The following is an 11,970-nucleotide window of genomic DNA, read 5'->3' as shown; positions in this document are numbered from 1 at the left end:
CACCCCATTTAGCCATGCCCTAGGTTTAGCTGTATTTATACACACCCCATTTAGCCATACCCTAGGTTTAGCTGTATTTCTACACACCCCATTTAGCCATACCCTAGGTTTAGCTGTATTTCTACACATCCCATTTAGCCATACCCTAGGTTTAGCTGTATTTCTACACACCCCATTTAGCCATACCCTGCGTGCAAAACAAAACACATAACAGCTAATAACGTAGCTAAATACTGACATTATCCTCAATCGAGATATCTGTCCGTCGTTTCAGCTCCAACTGAACTTAAAGGTGCATTTCAGACACACATCTTCGTGGCCATTCAGGATGTGGTGTACTCGGACTGTCTAGCTCTAGCTAATAACACAGCATAGTAGGCTATTGGTTGACAGACAGCCGCTAATCAGATCACATCACCGCCAGATAATTAACTAAAGATGCTGAAAATGGAGGGACTCGGCCCGAAGATGGACCGGGAAGAGATGAAGAAGAAGATGTGGTGTCTTCGGTCAGGAACTTTCTCCTCCATGTCGCCCTGCTCCGAGTCAGTAAGTACTGGACCAGAAGCTAGTCGGGTTTCCCTATGATGTCAACTGTGTCAACTGTGTAATCTGGCAGGTCCCAGATCTGTTTGTCATTTTGCCCAGAGTCATGTATTCATATCTAAATACATGGCTCTGCTTTGGTCTATTCCATTGATATTGTCCAACTGAACATTACATTGAACATGTGAGTCATTTAGCAGACGCTCTTATCCAGAGAAACTTACAGTAGTGAGTGGATACATTTTCATACGTTGCATTGGCAGGACAATTCCATTAGTAGTTGGGAGGAGAGCAGAAACAGCCTAACCCCTACGCTGATACTGTGTAACCTGTCTGCAGTCAACCAGCCATCCAGACTGAAGTGAAGGCCTTATTACAGAATGAAAACACCTTCTCTTTCGTCGGCATGGCAACCTGTAAACATGTCAGTGGTGTTACAATGTTGCACAACAGCAGCAGAACATTGGATGGAGGGTCATTGTATCATTACACAGTGTCCCTGTCAATTCTACTGTATTGGTACATGTGGTATTACAATACATTAGAAGATCTGTAGACGGCAGCATTGAAACAATTTACAACACATAGTCAACTAGCAACCTACTCTGTTTCAGTGCTGGTTAAATATCCCACTGATTTTATTCTGCTGTTAGAGGCCATCAGTAGAGACAATCAGGAAAATAGTCTTTGTAGCTAGTTTTTTTTACTGTCAAACCATGGGAAGTGTGTCTATATAGGTAAGTACATACACAATTAGGATTTTACTTTAAGGTCAAATGTAATGTAACTGTCTAGTTGTTTTATTTATGTTTTAACCTTTATTTAACAAGGCAAGTCAGTTAAGAACAAATTCTAATTTTCAATGACGGTCTAGGAACAGTGGGTTAACTGCCTTGTTCAGGGGCAGCTCGGGGATTTGAATATAGGCCAACACTCTTAAATAAAAGGTGCTATCTAGAACCTAGAAGGATTCTTCCACTGTCCCCATAGGAGAACCCTTTGAAGAACCCTTTTAGTTCCAGGTAGAACCCTTTTGGGTTCCATTTAACAGAGGGTTCTTCATGGAACCAACATGAGTCAAATGTACTGTCTAGTTGTGAAGAGAATCGAAATATGTTGTTTACTGATCTCCTCTCCATTCTAGCACCATACGTTCTGTTGTTTACTGATCTCCTCTCCATTCTAGCACCATACGTTCTGTTGTTTACTGATCTCCTCTCCATTCTAGCACCATATGTTCTGTTGTTTACTGATCTCCTCTCCATTCTAGCACCATACGTTCTGTTGTTTACTGATCTCCTCTCCATTCTAGCACCATACGTTCTGTTGTTTACTGATCTCCTCTCCATTCTAGCACCATATATTCTGTTGTTTACTGATCTCCTCTCCATTCTAGCACCATACGTTCTGTTGTTTACTGATCTCCTCTCCATTCTAGCACCATACGTTCTTCAGAAGCTGGACAGCATATGAATAGAATCCATCTTCTCTCACCCTCTACCCTCAAGACCTACATCACACAAGATGCTTCAGAAAAACAACAACTGTAACGAATGTCGCCGGGATAAGGAGAAGAGGACCAAGGTGCAGCGTGGTAAGTATTCAGAATACGTTTAATAAATATGAACACTTGTACAAAAACAACAGACGAACAGTTCCGCAAGGTGCAATACACAAAACAGAAAACAACACAAACACAGGTGGGAACAGGCTACCTAAGTATGGTTCTCAATCAGAGACAACGATTGACAGCTGCCTCTGATTGGGAACCATACCAGGCCAAACACATAGAAATACAACACACAGAACAAAACATAGAATGAAAAACATAGTATGCCCACCCTAACTCAGGCCCTGACCAAACCAAAATAGAGATATAAAAATGAACTAAGGTCAGGACGTGACAACAACAACAAGCTGGTGAAGTTGCTACCCAACAGGAACAACCATGACAACAACAACAACAACAAGCTGATGAAGTTGCTACCCAACAGGAACAACCATGACAACAACAACAAGCTGATGAAGTTGCTACCCAACAGGAACAAACATGACAACAACAACAAGCTGGTGAAGTTGCTACCCAACAGGAACAACCATGACGACAACAACAAGCTGGTGAAGTTGCTACCCAACAGGAACAACCATGACAACAACAACAAGCTGGTGAAGTTGCTACCCAACAGGAACAACCATGACAACAACAACAACAAGCTGGTGAAGTTGCTACCCAACAGGAACAACCATGACAACAACAACAAGCTGGTGAAGTTGCTACCCAACAGGAACAACCATGACAACAACAACAACAACAAGCTGGTGAAGTTGCTGCCCAACAGGAACAACCCTGACAACAACAACAACAACAAGCTGATGAAGTTGCTACCCAACAGGAACAACCATGACAACAACAACAAGCTGGTGAAGTTGCTACCCAACAGGAACAACCATGACGACAACAACAAGCTGGTGAAGTTGCTACCCAACAGGAACAACCATGACAACAACAACAAGCTGGTGAAGTTGCTACCCAACAGGAACAACCATGACGACAACAACAAGCTGATGAAGTTGCTACCCAACAGGAACAACCATGACAACAACAACAACAAGCTGGTGAAGTTGCTACCCAACAGGAACAACCATGACAACAACAACAACAAGCTGGTGAAGTTAATACCCAACAGGAACAACCATGACGACAACAACAACAACAACAAGCAGGTGAAGTTGCTACCCAACAGGAACAACCCTGACAACAACAACAAGCTGGTGAAGTTGCTACCCAACAGGAACAACCATGACAACAACAACAACAAGCTGGTGAAGTTGCTACCCAACAGGAACAACCATGATAACAACAACAAGCTGATGAAGTTGCTACCCAACAGGAACAAACATGACAACAACAACAAGCTGGTGAAGTTGCTACCCAACAGGAACAACCATGACGACAACAACAAGCTGGTGAAGTTGCTACCCAACAGGAACAACCATGACAACAACAACAAGCTGGTGAAGTTGCTACCCAACAGGAACAACCATGACAACAACAACAACAAGCTGGTGAAGTTGCTACCCAACAGGAACAACCATGACAACAACAACAAGCTGGTGAAGTTGCTACCCAACAGGAACAACCATGACAACAACAACAACAACAAGCTGGTGAAGTTGCTGCCCAACAGGAACAACCCTGACAACAACAACAACAACAAGCTGATGAAGTTGCTACCCAACAGGAACAACCATGACAACAACAACAAGCTGGTGAAGTTGCTACCCAACAGGAACAACCATGACGACAACAACAAGCTGGTGAAGTTGCTACCCAACAGGAACAACCATGACAACAACAACAAGCTGGGGAAGTTGCTACCCAACAGGAACAACCATGACGACAACAACAAGCTGATGAAGTTGCTACCCAACAGGAACAACCATGACAACAACAACAACAAGCTGGTGAAGTTGCTACCCAACAGGAACAACCATGACAACAACAGACCAACAAGCTGGTGAAGTTAATACCCAACAGGAACAAACCATGACGACAACAACAACAACAACAAGCAGGTGAAGTTGCTACCCAACAGGAACAACCCTGACAACAACAACAAGCTGGTGAGGTTGCTACCCAACAGGAACAACCATGACAACAACAACGACAACAAGCTGGTGAAGTTGCTACCCAACAGGAACAACCATGACAACAACAACAACACAAGCTGGTGAAGTTGCTACCCCAACAGGAAACAACCCTGACAACAACAACAAGCTAGTGAAGTTGCTACCCAACAGGAACAACCCTGACAACACAACAACAACAAGCTGGTGAAGTTGCTACCCAACAGGAACAACCCTGACAACAACAACAAGCTAGTGAAGTTGCTACCCAACAGGAACAACCCTGACAACAACAACAACAACAAGCTGGTGAAGTTGCTACCCAACAGGAATAACCCTGACAACAACAACAACAACAAGCTAGTGAAGTTGCTACCCAACAGGAACAACCCTGACAACAACAACAACAACAAGCTGGTGAAGTTGCTACCCAACAGGAATAACCCTGACAACAACAACAACAACAAGCTAGTGAAGTTGCTACCCAACAGGAACAACCCTGACAACAACAACAACAACAAGCTGGTGAAGTTGCTACCCAACAGGAATAACCCTGACAACAACAACAACAACAAGCTAGTGAAGTTGCTACCCAACAGGAACAACCCTGACAACAACAACAACAACAAGCTGGTGAAGTTGCTACCCAACAGGAACAACCATGACAACAACAACAACAAGCTGGTGAAGTTGCTACCCAACAGGAACAACCATGACAACAACAACAACAACAAGCTGGTGAAGTTGCTACCCAACAGGAACAACCATGACAACAACAACAAGCTGGTGAAGTTGCTACCCAACAGGAACAACCATGACAACAACACAACAAGCTGGTGAAGTTGCTACCCAACAGGAACAACCATGACAACAACAACAAGCTAGTGAAGTTGCTACCCAACAGGAACAACCCTGACAACAACAACAACAACAAGCTGGTGAAGTTGCTACCCAACAGGAACAACCATGACAACAACAACAACAAGCTAGTGAAGTTGCTACCCAACAGGAACAACCATGACAACAACAACAAGCTGGTGAAGTTGCTACCCAACAGGAACAACCCTGACAACAACAACAAGCTGATGAAGTTGCTACCCAACAGGAACAACCATGACAACAACAACAACAAGCTGGTGAAGTTGCTACCCAACAGGAACAACCATGACAACAACAACAACAACAAGCTGGTGAAGTTGCTACCCAACAGGAACAACCATGACAACAACAACAAGCTGGTGAAGTTGCTACCCAACAGGAACAACCATGACAACAACAACAAGCTAGTGAAGTTGCTACCCAACAGGAACAACCCTGACAACAACAACAACAACAAGCTGGTGAAGTTGCTACCCAACAGGAACAACCATGACAACAACAACAAGCTGGTGAAGTTGCTACCCAACAGGAACAACCATGACAACAACAACAAGCTGGTGAAGTTGCTACCCAACAGGAACAACCATGACAACAACAACAAGCTGGTGAAGTTGCTACCCAACAGGAACAACCCTGACAACAACAACAACAACAAGCTGGTGAAGTTGCTACCCAACAGGAACAACCATGACAACAACAACAAGCTGGTGAAGTTGCTACCCAACAGGAACAACCATGACAACAACAACAAGCTGGTGAAGTTGCTACCCAACAGGAACAACCATGACAACAACAACAAGCTGGTGAAGTTGCTACCCAACAGGAACAACCATGACAACAACAACAAGCTGGTGAAGTTGCTACCCAACAGGAACAACCATGACAACAACAACAAGCTGGTGAAGTTGCTACCCAACAGGAACAACCATGACAACAACAACAACAAGCTGGTGAAGTTGCTACCCAACAGGAACAACCATGACAACAACAACAAGCTGGTGAAGTTGCTACCCAACAGGAACAACCATGACAACAACAACAAGCTGGTGAAGTTGCTACCCAACAGGAACAACCATGACAACAACAACAACAACAAGCTGGTGAAGTTGCTGCCCAACAGGAACAACCCTGACAACAACAACAACAACAAGCTGATGAAGTTGCTACCCAACAGGAACAACCATGACAACAACAACAAGCTGGTGAAGTTGCTACCCAACAGGAACAACCATGACGACAACAACAAGCTGGTGAAGTTGCTACCCAACAGGAACAACCATGACAACAACAACAAGCTGGGGAAGTTGCTACCCAACAGGAACAACCATGACGACAACAACAAGCTGATGAAGTTGCTACCCAACAGGAACAACCATGACAACAACAACAACAAGCTGGTGAAGTTGCTACCCAACAGGAACAACCATGACAACAACAACAACAAGCTGGTGAAGTTACTACCCAACAGGAACAACCATGACGACAACAACAACAACAACAAGCAGGTGAAGTTGCTACCCAACAGGAACAACCCTGACAACAACAACAACAAGCTGGTGAAGGTTGCTACCCAACAGGAACAACCATGACAACAACAACAACAAGCTGGTGAAGTTGCTACCCAACAGGAACAACCATGACAACAACAACAACAACAAGCTGGTGAAGTTGCTACCCAACAGGAACAACCCTGACAACAACAACAAGCTAGGTGAAGTTGCTACCCAACAGGAACAACCCTGACAACAACAACAACAACAAGCTGGTGAAGTTGCTACCCAACAGGAACAACCCTGACAACAACAACAACAAGCTAGTGAAGTTGCTACCCAACAGGAACAACCCTGACAACAACAACAACAAAGCTGGTGAAGTTGCTACCCAACAGGAACTAACCCTGACAACAACAACAACAACAAGCTAGGTGAAGTTGCTACCCAACAGGAACAACCCTGACAACAACAACAACAAGCTAGTGAAGTTGCTACCCAACAGGAACAACCCTGACAACAACAACAACAACAAGCTGGTGAAGTTGCTACCCAACAGGAATAACCCTGACAACAACAACAACAACAAGCTAGTGAAGTTGCTACCCAACAGGAACAACCCTGACAACAACAACAACAACAAGCTGGTGAAGTTGCTACCCAACAGGAATAACCCTGACAACAACAACAACAACAAGCTAGTGAAGTTGCTACCCAACAGGAACAACCCTGACAACAACAACAACAACAAGCTGGTGAAGTTGCTACCCAACAGGAACAACCATGACAACAACAACAACAAGCTGGTGAAGTTGCTACCCAACAGGAACAACCATGACAACAACAACAACAACAAGCTGGTGAAGTTGCTACCCAACAGGAAACAACCATGACAACAACAACAAGCTGGTGAAGTTGCTACCCAACAGGAACAACCATGACAACAACAACAACAACAAGCTGGTGAAGTTGCTACCCAACAGGAACAACCATGACAACAACAACAAGCTAGTGAAGTTGCTACCCAACAGGAACAACCCTGACAACAACAACAACAACAAGCTGGTGAAGTTGCTACCCAACAGGAACAACCATGACAACAACAACAACAAGCTAGTGAAGTTGCTACCCAACAGGAACAACCATGACAACAACAACAAGCTGGTGAAGTTGCTACCCAACAGGAACAACCCTGACAACAACAACAAGCTGATGAAGTTGCTACCCAACAGGAACAACCATGACAACAACAACAACAAGCTGGTGAAGTTGCTACCCAACAGGAACAACCATGACAACAACAACAACAACAAGCTGGTGAAGTTGCTACCCAACAGGAACAACCATGACAACAACAACAAGCTGGTGAAGTTGCTACCCAACAGGAACAACCATGACAACAACAACAAGCTAGTGAAGTTGCTACCCAACAGGAACAACCCTGACAACAACAACAACAACAAGCTGGTGAAGTTGCTACCCAACAGGAACAACCATGACAACAACAACAAGCTGGTGAAGTTGCTACCCAACAGGAACAACCATGACAACAACAACAAGCTGGTGAAGTTGCTACCCAACAGGAACAACCATGACAACAACAACAAGCTGGTGAAGTTGCTACCCAACAGGAACAACCCTGACAACAACAACAACAACAAGCTGGTGAAGTTGCTACCCAACAGGAACAACCATGACAACAACAACAAGCTGGTGAAGTTGCTACCCAACAGGAACAACCATGACAACAACAACAAGCTGGTGAAGTTGCTACCCAACAGGAACAACCATGACAACAACAACAAGCTGGTGAAGTTGCTACCCAACAGGAACAACCATGACAACAACAACAAGCTGGTGAAGTTGCTACCCAACAGGAACAACCATGACAACAACAACAAGCTGGTGAAGTTGCTACCCAACAGGAACAACCATGACAACAACAACAACAACAAGCTGGTGAAGTTGCTACCCAACAGGAACAACCATGACAACAACAACAATATAAGCTGGTGAAGTTGCTACCCAACAGTAACAATGTCACCACCATGGATGTTTAAGTTATATAGTCTACCAAGTGTTAATGTCACCACCATGGATGTTTAAGTTATATAGTCTACCAAGTGTTAATGTCACCACCATGGATGTTTAAGTTATATAGTCTACCAAGTGTTAATGTCACCACCATGGATGTTTAAGTTATATATTCTACCAAGTGTTAATGTCACCACCATGGATGTTTAAGTTATATAGTCTACCAAGTGTTAATGTCACCACCATGGATGTTTAAGTTATATAGTCTACCAAGTGTTAATGTCACCACCATGGATGTTTAAGTTATATAGTCTACCAAGTGTTAATTTCTATCCTACTGTGATACATGTGAGTTGATGTGATGTTATGATGATTTCTAACAGATACACCTTGATGTTGTTTTGTCCTTTTCTTATTCTACTTGAATAAACTCAAGACTTGAATGTAGTTTGTAGTCATTTACTTACATATAGGGTCGGTGTTTACAGACACAGCTGTAGGCTGACCTGACCCCAACCCCAACCCTGACCCCAACAATGAACCTGACATGCAGCATCATATCTGTCAAAGAGGGGGGAGGCGGGAGGAAGAGAGCAACTGGAGGAGGAGCGAGAGCAAGATAGTTCTTACTCACAGACAGACTGGGTTGGTAGAAGGAGACAGGGGAGGAGGGAGAGAGAGACAAACATTTAAACCAACTGAATATATTTGTATCACTGACTTCTCACCAGTGATGTCATCATAACCAGTAACCTGTTCCTCTCTTGGCCCAGCCCAGCCTGACCCTGACATATAGCATCAGGCCTGTTGAGTTGACTTGGGTAACAGACCTCTAGCTTCTACACCACATCCCCCCTTCTCCTGCTCTAACATGACCTCATCAGTACTCATTTTGGGTGCTGGTAATGTTTATATTGAGGTGCTGGAACATTAAGCCAATATTCTATAAGAGATGAACTCAAGCAGTAGAAAGTTAGAGGCTGATATTATAGGACACACTATGTGTAACTTTGCTGCTCTATCAGCAGTTTCCTGTGGAGTTTTTTTAACATATCAGTTTGCTGTAGTGTGTTCAACCACTGATCCAAGATAAGATGCTAAGAAGTTTATCTCACATCATTGAAGTTAGGACGTAATGAGATAGAAGTCATATAGCCGAGCAGTATGTTCCACTCTTCAGTCCAACTCTTATGACAGTAGACTGTATATGTCAGTGGAGCCCCAGTTAGAGACAGATATGATACCTGTAGTGGTACTGATGACCCTGTTCTGGAGCACAGGTAGGATGCTGTTATACACTTGTGACAGTTACTGAGATATGTTTTGATATTGTAAGATATGTTACCATTTGCAGGGCTAGTAAAATAACATTCAACTGGAAGCAGACAGTAAAAATGTGTCTCAAAGCAGGACAATGATGTGATCACCTGTAAATGTACTTTACTGTAGCCTAACTGTCCATCTGGGGACAGGCACTAATGTCAGTTAAGTTGTGATGGTGTCATGCATCTGACTGTTGTATATTCAGTGTGTCAATGATTGATTGTATCTGTCTCTATGTAAATGAATGAGAGTATATATTATATTGGTGTTATGTTAGAGTAGGAGAAGGGAGGGGCGTAGATGATAGAGGTCTATGAGCTGAGTCAAGATCAACAGGTCCAACACTATACGTCAAGAAGAGAGAGAGGGAGAGAGAAAGAGAGAGAGAGAGGAGGGGTGGGGAGAGAAATTTGAGGAGGAGGAGAAAGAGAGAGGAGGGTAGGGAGAGAGGAGGGTAGGGGAGAGAGAAAGGGAAGAGGAGAGAGAAAGGGAGGGGAGAATGGAGGGTTGGGGAGAGAGAAGTGGAGAGGAGAGAGTAGGGTAGGGGAGAGAGTAGGGTAGGGGAGAGAGGAGTGGAGAGGAGAGAGGAGGGTGGAGGAGAGAGGAGGCGTGTAGAGGAGAGAGGAGGAGTGTAGAGGAGAGAGGAGGAGTGTAGAGGAGAGAGGAGGAGTGTAGAGGAGGAGTGTAGAGGAGAGAGGAGGAGTAGAGAGGAGGAGTGTAGAGGAGAGAGGAGTGTAGAGGAGGAGGGTAGAGGAGAGAGGAGGATAGAGGAGAGAGGAGGGTAGAGGAGAGAGTAAGGGTAAGAGGAGAGAGTAGGGTAGAGGAGAGAGGAGGTAGTAGAGGTGAGAGAGGAGGTAGTAGAGGTGAGAGAGGAGGTAGTAGAGGTGAGAGAGGAAGTGGTAGAGGAGAGAGAAGTGGAGAGGAGAGAGAAGTGGAGAGGAGAGAGTAGGGTAGAGGAGAGAGAAGTGGAGAGGAGAGAGGAGGGTAGGGGAGAGAGGAGGGTAGAGGAGAGAGGAGGGTAGATGAGAGAGAAGTGGAGAGGAGAGAGTAGGGTAGGGGAGAGAGGAGGTTAGAGGAGAGAGAAGTGGAGAGGAGAGAGTAGGGGAGGGGAGAGAGGAGGGTAGAGGAGAGAGAAGTGGAGAGGAGAGAGAAGTGGAGAGGAGAGAGGAGGGGAGGTGAGAGAGGAGGGTAGAGGAGAGAGAAGTGGAGAGGAGAGAGGAGGGGAGGGGAGAGAGGCTAAGGTAGAGAGAAAGGGAAGGTAGGGGAGAGAAAGGGTATACGAGAGAGTGTGTGTACACGTGGTTGTTGGTGTGGCTGAAATAGAATCCACTAATTTGAAGGGGTGTCCACATACTTTTGTATATATAGTGTATGTACACATGTGTGTTGTTGCACCATACCAACGATAAGCCTGTCTTCCCATCACATCATGAAAGGTCATGTTGATGTTCATTTAACCTCTGTCTCTCTCTTCCTCTGACTCCTCCCTTTCTCCTCTGACTCTCTCTTCCTCTGACTCCTCCCTTACTCCTCTGTCTCTCTCTTCCTCTGACTCCTCCCTTTCTCCTGTCTCTCTCTTCCTCTGACTCCTCCCTTTCTCCTGTCTCTCTCTTCCTCTGACTCCTCCCTTTCTCCTCTGTCTCTCTCTTCCTCTGACTCCTCCCTTTCTCCTCTGTCTCTCTCTTCCTCTGACTCCTCCCTTTCTCCTCTGTCTCTCTCTTCCTCTGACTCCTCCCTTTCTCCTCTGTCTCTCTCTTCCTCTGACTCCTCCCTTTCTCCTCTGTCTCTCTCTTCCTCTGACTCCTCCCTTTCTCCTCTGTCTCTCTCTTCCTCTGACTCCTCCCTTTCTCCTCTGTCTCTCTCTTCCTCTGACTCCTCCCTTTCTCCTCTGTCTCTCTCTTCCTCTGACTCCTCCCTTTCTCCTCTGTCTCTCTCTTCCTCTGACTCCTCCCTTTCTCCTTTGTCTCTCTCTTCCTCTGACTCCTCCCTTTCTCCTCTGTCTCTCTCTTCCTCTGACTCCTCCCTTTCTCCTCTGTCTCTCTCTTCCTCTGACTCCTCCCTTTCTCCTCTG

General features: G+C 45.0%; 1 pseudogene; it reads left to right on the top strand.

The window, feature by feature from the left end:
- Positions 1-217: 217 nt before the first annotated feature.
- On the top strand, positions 218-2,230 carry LOC120041941 (annotated as a pseudogene).
- Positions 2,231-11,970: the final 9,740 nt, after the last annotated feature.

This window comes from Salvelinus namaycush, unplaced genomic scaffold (assembly GCF_016432855.1).
Source record: "Salvelinus namaycush isolate Seneca unplaced genomic scaffold, SaNama_1.0 Scaffold581, whole genome shotgun sequence".
NCBI lineage: Eukaryota > Metazoa > Chordata > Actinopteri > Salmoniformes > Salmonidae > Salvelinus > Salvelinus namaycush.
Note: the sequence above shows the minus strand (reverse complement) of the source record. Positions and strands in the feature narration are given on the sequence as shown.